This window comes from Triticum dicoccoides, chromosome 2B (assembly GCF_002162155.2).
Source record: "Triticum dicoccoides isolate Atlit2015 ecotype Zavitan chromosome 2B, WEW_v2.0, whole genome shotgun sequence".
Taxonomy (NCBI): domain Eukaryota; kingdom Viridiplantae; phylum Streptophyta; class Magnoliopsida; order Poales; family Poaceae; genus Triticum; species Triticum dicoccoides.
Window position 1 is genome coordinate 586,215,033 of NC_041383.1, and position 11,738 is coordinate 586,226,770.

Genomic DNA, 11,738 nt, shown 5'->3' on the forward strand with positions numbered 1-11,738 from the left:
TGGAAAAAACCGCCACATGAGAGTTTTGAAGTACGTAGTGTGACCCTTTTCCATGTAGAGAAAGCCGATGAGACGTGGTACATGGACGACTTGAGATGTTGCAATGTTTTTGCATGTGTTCTTTTATAAAACACGAGAAATCCATAGCAATGCGGTCTCGGTTGTCTAGATCAGGCCGCACCTACTTTGTGTGTGTCGGTAGCCAATACTGGTGCCCTTGTTACCAGTGGTCGCAGTGGCTGTTGCAGGTGGCTGGGACACGCGGTGGATGCAACTTGGGGGAAGCGCAATGGAGGGGTAACCGTGGGGTGGACCGTGGTGAGGTGTTCTCCAGCTCTAGGCCCGGGTAGGTTGTCGCCTGGACGGGGTTTCTTGCGACCTTGGCCAAAGAGGGCGGTGATACGTCTTAAACGTATCTATAATTTTTTTATTGTTGCATTATATTATCATTTTTATATACTTGTTATAGCAATTTATATTATTTCGCCGCCACAAGTTCCTGTTTCATGAAGATCCAATCTAGAGGCATGTTCTGGGGCTCTACCAGTGGAGGAGTTCATTGCCAAAGGCTTCTTCATCAACCTTGTTGCCTCCATGCCTATGTGTGAGTAGTTCCATTTGGACCTTAGAGTCCATAGTGGTAGCAAGATCTCTCTCTCTCTCTCTCTCTCTCTCTCTCCAATACCATGTTCTTGTGAGCTGCCTCGCATGATCGGGATGAATTCGATGTAATCAGTGGAGTGTTTGTCGAGATATTATGAATTGTCACTTTATGAATTGACTGTTCATTGAAATCAATTGAATCTTTTGAGGTATTTTTGTTGTATAATTAAATAGTTTTGCATGCTCTTTAATCTATCTATCTTCTCTGACCAGGTTTGATGGGTTTTTCTTCAGAGGAAGTGGTGCTTTGTAGTGGGTTCAATCTTTCGGTGCTCTAACCCAGTGACAATAAGGGCCAAGACACGTATTATATTGTTGCCACTAAGGATAAACGCCGGTGTCTTATCATATTGATTGATGTTTCATGCTTATTGCAATGCTCTGTTTCTTGTGAACTTAATACTTCGGGATGCATGATGGATAATGGTCTTTGAGTGGAGAATTAGTAGTAGATGCAGTTGGATCAATGGTCTAATTATCACGGATGTAATGTCTATATAAGATTATACCATGAATAAGCATAGTCATAAATATAAATATTGCAATATAATCGCTGCCCAACTGTAATTTGTTCACCATGCCACTTGATTATTTGAGAGAGATGTCACTGGTGAACCTATGGCCCCGGGGTCTATTCTCCTTTACTGGAAACAAACATTTTCCTTGCCGCCCTATTTATTTTTGCTACCAAATATCTCTACCTATTGTGTTTAATCTTGTGACTAGCAAGACAAGGGGCTTGACAACCCTCTTGCCGTGTTGAGGACAAGTTTATTCTGTGTTTTGTGTGCAGGTACTGCTTACTTTGTTTGTTGGGAGAGATCCTACTAGATTGATAACCTTGGTTCTCTAACTGAGGAAAATACTTGACGTTGGGCTACTTCACCCTTACACTTGGGGGAATCCCAACCACTCCTGCGGGAGCAAGCAACGGGATGGGCCTCGTGGCTGCAGATATGAACCTTGGTAGCCTTGCTACCCGTTTTGTGACAAGCAGCGCCCCTAGATGGCCGGTAGCAACGACGATCTGCAATGATGTGTGGGTTGCAGCAACCTGCGGTGTGGTTGCACTCTGTGGTGGTTAGAGAGGATGCCAGGGGGTCAGTGGTCCGACCAGTATCGTGGTCCCATAGACATCACTTTCTTTTTGAGATGTTGTCATGACGCAGAGCCTGCTCTTTGTTTAGATCACTCTGGGGAAACCCTAGATCTACTCAGTATCGGACGATGGCAACATCCGATATCATGACCCCTCTGTGTATCGTTCTTGAAGTCGTGATCAACTGGAGGGACTAGCGGTTGCATCAGGATGGTGGAGGTCATTGCGATGGTCAAGGAGGCGACTGGTGGAGGACGACGTTTAATGGTCCCTTGACCCCCAAGTATAGGTACGTAGGATAGAAGAGACCCAACAACTGCGGGATGGCCGAAGTCCACTCCTCGAACTACTTCGGCAATACAAGGGGCGTCACCACCGTGAGGCACAAAGCATGGAATTTGCCAGAGACTAGTTTCAAATTGGTTAGTGAAAGAACATGCGGTGCCCCCATGTTTGGTTTTGGTAATTGATGACAATCTCTACGGACTAATGGTTGCCTTGAGTTATATTTGAAGGTTTTGTCCATAGGCTTTTCTTGAAGTCCATGTGTTGGTTTCAAGGACTTTATGAGTTGATCAAGGTGCTATTAAGGAATTATCCAAAGATTGGTCATGTGAGTGTTGAGCTTATTGCAAGCATGTCTTGAAGAAGAAGATTGTGTGATCATTCATGTTTACCTTCAAGACATCATCCAAATGAAAAGTGTTGGAAAGATTCAAGGTTGATCAAGACTAAGTCAAGAGTGAATCAAGTGGATCAACACACAAAGCATAGAAGATGTACCGAGAGGGATCAAGTGATCCCATGGTATGGTAAGCATTGTCCATTGCACTTTGTGTACTAACCCATGGTCTATGTGAGAGTTCTATGTGGGGTTAGGTACGTGTCCATGGGCTTGCGTCAAGAGGAAGATATCATACAACCCATGGAAAGGATGACATCAAGTGGTGATCGTCATCAAGATTGTCGTGTGCAAGTTCAAGTGGAGCATCACGAAGAAATCAAGTGCTTGAATCTTGTCATCCATTGTGGTGTCAATGGACTTGTGAAGATGTGCCGAAGAGTGGCTCAGCCATAGAGGACTATGGGGGAGTAATCATCTAGTCTTCATCGAGCCAACGCAATCAAGAAAGGTGGTCCAACTTGAGGGAGTCAAGATCGTCATCATCTAGATCAAGCGGACCATGTGAAAGGCAAAGGTTTTTCCTTGATAGGTTTTCTATTTTACCGGTCTCGTGGTGGTAGTTGGGAGACCGGGTTATAGGATCGTTTGACGTACTATCAAGGGGGGCTCTCAAGTTGGTAGCTTGATCATATCGTTAGTAGAGAGCTCAAACCATTGCATCCTTGCATCATGTTTCTTGGTTATTGTTTGGTTCTCTTTGTGAGTCTTAGAGCTTATGGTCATCTTGATGACAATCTTGAGTTCATCTAAAACGGAGTTCGCATGCGTCTTCTATGATGTTTTCGATGTTGGAGGTTTTACCGGTCTTATCCGAGGAAGGGTTCTCACCTTTTTCTTATGGGCCTTTTCTCATTTGCTTCTTATTTATATTTATATCAAAATTGTGTTAGCCCATGTCGTTAGCTTTCCAACAAACTTGGTTTCGTTGAATTCGGAGTCCGTTTGCAAAAGTTGTGGTTGTTTTGGTAAAGGCTGCAGCGGTACTACTGCGACTAGAGCGGATGTATTTTTTACTATCGCTCCTGAGCGGTACTACCACAGCTCCTGAGCGGTAGTACCGCTCCAGAGAAATACTACCGCGGCTCCTAAGCGGCAGTACCGCTCCGGACCAAAATCTCGTGTTTTGCTCAGCGGACGTAGGCACGGAAGTATTTTTTTAGTACTGCTCGCAAGCAGTAGTACCGCTACCATTTGCGGTAGTACCGTGAGGTCGAGCGGTAGTATCGTGAGGACGAGCGGTAGTACCGCTCCGGCAGTTCTACTGGCCTTTTACCTCCTCGCTGTTGTTTTTCAAAGGGGTACTACCTCCCTAGCGGTAGTACCGCTCTGTGCGGGCTGTGAGCACAACAGTTGAATTTTTCCCCACCTATAAAAGGGGGTCTTCTTCCCCCATTGAACCTTATCCTTTGAGCTCGTGTGCTTCCCCCATTGTTGACCTTCTCCGAGCTTGCTATCTCTCAATCCCTCCATGGATTCTTGCTAGTTTTGAGGGAAAAGAGAGAGGAGATCTAGATCCACATTTCCACCAATCACTTTCTCCTCTATGTGAGGGGAACCCCTTGGATCTAGATCTTGGAGTTCTTGGTGTTCTCCTTCTTGTTCTTCCTCTCATCTTCCTCCCTAGCATTAGTTGCTTCTGTGGGATTTGAGAGAGAAGGACTTGGGCACTCCGTGTGCCCTTGCCATTGCATTTGGTGCATCGGTTTGAGTTCTCCACGTGATACGTGGAAGTTACAAGTTGAGAAGATTATTACTCTTGGGTGCTTGGTACCCTTGAGCTTGTTACTCTTGGGTGTTTGGACACCCTAGAGCTTGTTCCTCTTGGGTGCCTTGGCGTGCTAGACGGTTGGTGTTGTTCGGAGCTTAATCATTGTGGTGTAAAGCTTCGGGCAAGCATCGGGGTCTCCAATTAGGTTGTGGAGATTGCCCCGAGCAATTTGACAGGTACCGGTGACCGCCCCCAAGGGTTGCCAAAGTGTACGGGTTCGGTGATCGCCCCCAAGGGTTGCCATTTGTACGGGTTCGGTGACCCCCTCAAGGGTCCCTTAGTGGAATCACGACATCTTGCATTGTGCGAGGGCGTGAGAAGATTACGGTGGCCCTAGTGGCTTCTTGGGGAGCATTGTTCCTCCACACCACTCCAAACAGAGATTAGCATCCGCAAGGGTGTGAACTTCGGGATACATCATCGTCTCCGCGTGCCTCGGTTATCTCTTACCCGAGCTCTTTACTTATGCACTTTATTTTGTGATAGCCATATTGTTTCTTGTCATATATCTTGCTTTCACCTAGTAGCTTATCTTGCTTAGCATAAGTTGTTGGTGCACATAGGTGAGCCTAGTTGTTGTAGGTTTTGTGCTTGACAAATTAACCGCTAGGTTTATTTCGCATTTGTTCAAGCCTAAACCTTAATTATTTTAAAGCGCCTATTCACCCCCCCTCTAGGCGACATCCATGATCTTTCAATTGGTATCATAGCCTCGTCTCTCTTTGTTGGGCTTAACCGCCTAGAGAGTAAAGATGTCGACTAGGGGATTAGGATTCTCTGACACTCTTAGTTTCGATGGCACAAATTTTGATGTTTGGGTAATTCGCATGTTTAATCTCTTTAGGGTCATGGACCCAAATTTATAGCAAATTGTAGATATGGGTTTTTCTCCTCCAAAGGATCCCCAAAGCTTATCTTTAGAGGATGAGAAAAACTCTTATCTCAATGCTCAAGCTTCTAATGTGCTTTCCGATGCTTTGAGCAATGTAGTTATATTTGAACTCATGTCGTTCCGGGATGCTCATGAGTTGTGGACAAAGCTTCAAGATAAATATGGTGTGTCCAAGATTTGTAAGGATGATCGTTCTCCCTCCACCTCCGGCCGTGTTGCGTTCTCTACTTCTTCTACTTCACCTACATGTGATTTTCCACAAGGTAATGACATGGTGAGTAGTGGTGTTCATTGCAATGATGATAATGGGCTTATTGTTGATAATCCTTCATCACTTTATTATTGCAATGCTTCATCTTTGGACTTTAGCACTTCGAGCACTCCAAATGTTTCACATGCTTGTGTTGATAGTCCTTGCATATCATGTAGAAATTGCTTGACTAAATCTCATGATGATATGCTTGCTATATCTTGTTGCCATGATAAAAATGCATCTATTTCCTCGAATTGTTGTGCTAACAATGTAGAGGAAACCCAACACTCCATGGAACAAGATGTGATGTTTAATGGTGCCTCAATGGATCCTACATCATCATCTAGTGCGTTTTGCCTTATGGCTAAGGCGTCAAAGGTATCTCCTACTTTGAACCCTAATATGTCTCTTGATGATGATGTTGATGCTATTGATGATGAGGATAATGATGAAGAGAATGATAATGTTGCCTCCTTAAAAATTAAGGGGGAAATGATTTTTAAAGCTCTTAATAAGAATAAAATTGCTCGTTCCAACTTCATGGAAATCATGTCTATTGCCATTGAGGGCAAGAAATATATAGAGGAGTTGGAATCTCATCTAGAGGATCATGAGGTCACCATTGAGAAAATGGAAGGTCATGAGCGTGATTACGCTAATGAGATCGCCGACCTCTCGCAAGCTCTTGAACTTGAACAAACCACCAAGGAATCTCTTGAGGAGACTTTTGCTCTAGAACTATCTAGAATAAAGGAATCCCATGATAGAGCTCTCGAGGTGGCTAATGATTTTGAAACTAAAATTTAGAAGCTTGAAGTTGCACATGCTAAACTCCTTGAGGATTTTGAGCACCTCAAAAATGGCTCAAGGGTCATTAAGGGTGAGCTCATCAAACTCACCGAGTCTCATGCTCAACTTAAAGCTTCATATTCTAAGGAGCTTGCCAAGTTGACTTCTCCTCTTGCTATTATTGATGATTCTTGTGCTACTAACTCTATTTTTAGTGAAGAATCCATTTTGAAGGAGAATGTTGAGCTAAGGGCTCAACTTGAGCTGCTATCTAGAACTTATGGGAAATTGGAAGAAAGTCATGTAAAGCTCACAAGCTCTCATGATGATCTTCTAGTATCCCATAATGTGCTAAAGATAGCTCATGAGGCTATGAGTATCAAGGTAACATCTAGTGAGCCTTATGTGGATACTAGCACTACTTTTAGTCAAAATGCTATATTGCCTTGTGCTAGTCCTCATGATTCATCCATGCATAACATTGGTACATCTTGTGATGAATTGCTTGCCTTGCCTTGTTGCTCTCACGATGAAGCTTATACTTCCTCTAGTTCTTGTGTTGAGACTAACCATGTAGAGGAAATCAAAGAGCTCAAGGCACAAGTCACTTCTTTGAAGAAAGACTTGGAAAAGTGTCATGAAGGGAAGGCCACACTCAACAATATCTTGAGTGTGCAAAAATCCCCCAATGACAAAGGTGGACTTGGATTCAACTCCAATAAGAATACAAAGTCCAAGAGAATAAAGAAGAAGGGCCAATAACAAGTCGAGAATTCGGCCAAGATTATTTGCTTCAAGTGCAAAATTGAAGGGCATCATGTTAGATCTTGCCCATTGAAGAATAAGGCCATTAGTGACAAGCAACAAGGGAAGAGGCCACAAGTTCAATCTCATGCTCAACCTCAAGTTGAAGAAAGTCCACTTCCCAAGAAGACTCAAGCTAATGCTTCTCTTGTGGAAAAATCAAGTGAGAAGAAAGTGAAGAGTAGATGTTGCTACTTATGTCGTGAGAAAGGTCACGTCGCTTCTTCATGCACGAGTGGTAACTTATCCAACCCAATTATTATTGATGATATCTATTCTCTTGGGAAGGATAAGGTTGGCAATGTGTTTGCCAAGTTTGTTGGTACTCAAAGTGGTGTCAAGAAAAGAACCATTTGGGTAGCCAAGACTATTGTAACTAACCTCTTAGGACCCAACTTGGTTGGGGACCACCAAGCTCAAACTTGATCAATACGTGTTGATGGAGGGCATTGGAGACTTGGCTACATTAGGAAAAATTAAGGGGACTTCATCATTCTTATTGTCTCAATCCAAGTCAATTGGATTATCAAGTTTCTATCTTATATCCAATGTGCCTCCTTGCCGTAACTTGTACTTAAATTGTTTACATTGAAAGTTACTTGCCCCCTTGCATGTTTTGGTTTTGTTCCTTGCTTTGTATATGTTGTGCTTCCAACTTGCTTATCTTGAGCAATCAAGTATGTGTGTGTTGGTTTGCACATCATGTACGTGTGTGTCGTGCGTTGAGCCTTTATGCTTCTTGTTTGTATCCTAGTTGGCTCTTGTGAGAGATTAATGGAATATCCATTTATGGGGGAGTGATATGCTTTGTGCACCTCACAATCCTATAAATGTGTGTACATGAGGAATACCATCTAGTATTGATATTACAAGATTATCTAGTCCCTAGGTGGTATATCTCTCATGAGAAATTCAAATTCTAAAAATCCTGTTGATTATCTCTTGTTGGATCCTCTTATTTCCTCTTGTTAAGTTCTTATTGGTATCACATTATGGGGGAGTAATATGCTATGTGCATATTACAAGCCTAGAAAATGTGTACATTTGAGATATTGTCACCTAGAATTGATATTGTAAATTATCGTGTTCCTGGGTGGCATGTTAGCTCTACAAGTTGCAATTTGCTTGTGTATGTTGTGAAGATGATGTTGGATATCCTTGCTATCTACCACCGGGAATTCTTTCCATCTACCTCTTGTCTTTTGACAATTGATAGTCACTTATGTGTGGTAGATTTTATTGATCATCTTTACATTGGCTTTTGTTTTTATTTGCCTTTTCTCTTGCCAAGGTTTGTGTCAACTCCCATTGTCTTCCATACCACTTGTGGATCTTGTTAATTTCTTGTTCTTGTCTAGTGTTTTCTAGGTATAGTGAAAGTGGTGATCCCACCTTGTGCATTTTGTATTCAAATGCAAATTCTCTATAGTGCACAACTCATGGGGGAGCTATCCTATTTTCTTTAGAACACTCTTGTTGTGATCCTTATCAAGTGTATTTTGGTGGAAGGCAAGTCGTTCCTTTTGGTACTTGTGCCATCATGAAACTTTGTAGAGGGCTTGGTTTGTTTGGAACCATTCTCTCTTTTGGGAGTTTGATATCTTTCTTTTAGTGTGTATCAATGGATATATCATTCCTTGATGTATCTTTAATGGTATCTTCCAAGTGAAGATTTCTCCATTTGGTATCCTTTTCACTAGGCTTTTCTTTGTCATTTCATTTCGGTTCTTGAAAGTCTTGAGCATGCATGTTTACTTCATGTATTTTATTTGGCATGGTTTCTTTCTTTGACCCAATATATAGGGGAAACTCCACCTAGTCTCAATTTGGATGAGATGTGCATTAAATTCATCTTCATATCTATATGCACATATTTATGTGGAGTTTTTCCTATGTATTGGTGTTTCTAACTATTTGGTCCCAATGAGTTTGGGTACCGTTTAGTTTGTGTTGTTCTCTAGGAACATTTGGAGATGCATTGGATGCTCGGCTCACTCACAAGGAAGGTGTTGTCACCATGTGCTTATTAGAGTCAAGCTAGGATGATCAATGAACTACTATCTACCTTCAATTGGTATCTACTACATCCTTCCAATGGTATCTCGGTAACAAGTATCATCATCTACTTCATGCACACATTTCTTGCAGCAACCTTGTGTAGGTTGTATCATGGCATGTATTTCATTCTTTCTTGTGATACTTGTTTCCTTTCTCAAAGCATCTCAACGATGATCTCATGTTGCTAGTTGTGATGTCTTTGATGGTTGTGTGGTAGGAATCATTTATATACAATAAGACCATATCTAGCCATGTGTTATGCTTCCAAGCAAATATCTTATTGGTATATGTATGACTTCCTTTTGGATATCTTGTTCCTTCGTGTTGTAAGTATGTCGGGTGTACATCCTTGTTTGTAGACATATATCATCATGATTTCATCTACCTGAGAGAATTTACATCTCTAGATGATATCATTTCTTTCACATCCACCTTGTCTTTCTTATGTTATTTCTTTGGTGGCTCCGTGAAAGCTTTTGTCTTGAGTGTGGATCTTATATCTTGTTGCATCTTGTTGCACTCTTGTGTGGTGAAGATTTTTTTCCTCGTGCTTGTCTTTACGAGGCTTGCCATCTTCATTGGTATCCCTCGTCTTGATAAGGCTTTCTTTTTTCCTTCTTCACCATGGTTTGTCGCAAGCCTTGTTGTTAACTCACATTCTAGTGAGCTTGTGAACCCATTTGCTTGTTGGATGTGTGTGAGGACGACATGTCATGCACCGTGTATTTCATTTACCCAAGGCTATGTTGATGCTTTATGCTCATCCTTATATTAGTCTTCTCAAGTGCTTTGTCATGACTCACACACATCATTTTGGTTGAGCCTATTCTTAGTTGCCTCTTTTTTCATGCTTGGTCAATCTTTTGTCTGTTACAAGTGCTAGGCTTTGTTTCCTATATGCTCACTTACAATTATTGTAAGTTTCTATTGATTTTGGGGGAGCTATGATCCTATTTTGTGCACTTTGTATCCAATACAAATATTCTTATTTGTGCACAAATCATGGGGAGCTTCTCTAGTTTCTTTAGAACACTCCTCTGCTCATATCATAATATCTTTTTCATGTGGCTTGTAGGATCATTGGTCTAGTTGGTTCAGTTGATATCCTTTGATTGATTGCTTCAATTTGTATCTTTTGATTTCTTGTGTCTCTCTTTGTTATGTCTTGTGGCATATCTTTCTTTAGCAATCTTTGTGCCTCAATATAGTTTGAGTTCCTCCAAGTATTTACCATTGGATATGTGTATTTCATTCCACTCTCTTGTGGAGAAATACACAATTTATGGAGGACCAAAGTTTATATAGGCCTTCTAAGCTTTCTCCCATTTTGGCAATCGATGCCAATGGGGGAGAAGTTTCAGAGAGTTTTGTGGAGAAGGTTTTCAGAGTTTTCTCCTTGCTTTGGTTTTGTTCCTAAGCATTTGCATCTCATTCTCCTGCATCATTGGTTGTTGCATTGCATGATGATGCATAATTCCTTATATAAACTCTCTTGAAAGTTATTGTCATCAATTACCAAAATGGGGAAGATTGAAAGAACATGCGGTGCCCCCATGTTTGGTTTTGGTAATTGAGGACAATCTCTATGGACTAATGGTTGCCTTGAGTTATAGTTGAAGGTTTTGTCCATAGGCTTTTCTTGAAGTCCATGTGTTGGTTTCAAGGAGTTTATGAGTTGACCAAGGTGCTATTAAGGAATTATCCAAAGATTAGTCATGTGAGTGTCGAGATTATTGCAAGCATGTCTTGAAGAAGAATATTGTGTGATCATTCATGTTTACCTTCAAGACATCATCCAAATGAAGAGAGTTGGAAAGATTCAAGGTTGATCAAGACTAAGTCAAGAGTGAATCAAGTTGATCAATTCACAAAGCGTAGAAGATGTACCGAGAGGGATCAAGTGATCCCATGGTATGGTAAGCATTGTCCATTGCACTTTGTGTACTAACCCATGGTCTATGTGAGAGTTCTATGTGGGGTTAGGTACGTGTCCATGGGCTTGCGTCAAGAGGAAGATATCATACAACCCATGGAAAGGATGACATCAAGTGGTGATCGTCATCAAGATTGTCGTGTGCAAGTTCAAGTGGAGCATCACGAAGAAATCAAGTTCTTGAATCTTGCCATCCACTGTGGTGTCAATGGACTTGTGAAGATGTGCCGAAGAGTGGCTCACCCATAGTGGACTATGGGGGAGTAATCATCTAGTCTTCATCGAGCCAGCGCAATCAAGAAAGGTGGTCCAACTTGAGGGAGTCAAGATCGTCATCATCTAGCTCAAGTGGACCGTGTGAAAGGCAAAGGTTTCCCCTTGATAGGTTTTCTATTTTACCGGTCTCGTGGTGGTAGTTGGGAGACCGGGTTATAGGATCGTTTGTAGTACTATCAAGGGGGGCTCTCAAGTTGGTAGCTTGATCATATCGTTAGTACAGAGCTCAAACCGTTGCATGCTTGCATCATGTTTCTTGGTTCTTGTTTGGTTCTCTTTGTGAGTCTTAGAGCTTATGGTCATCTTGATGACAAGCTTGAGTTCATCGAAAACAGAGTTCGCATGCGTCTTCTATGATGTTTTCGGTGTTGGAGGTTTTACCGGTCTTATCTAAGGAAGGGTTCTCACCTTTTTCTTATGGGCCTTTTCTCATTTGATTCTTATTGATATTTCTATCAAGATTGTGTTAGCCCATGTCGTTAGCTTTCCAACAAACTTGGTTTCGTTGAATTCGGAGT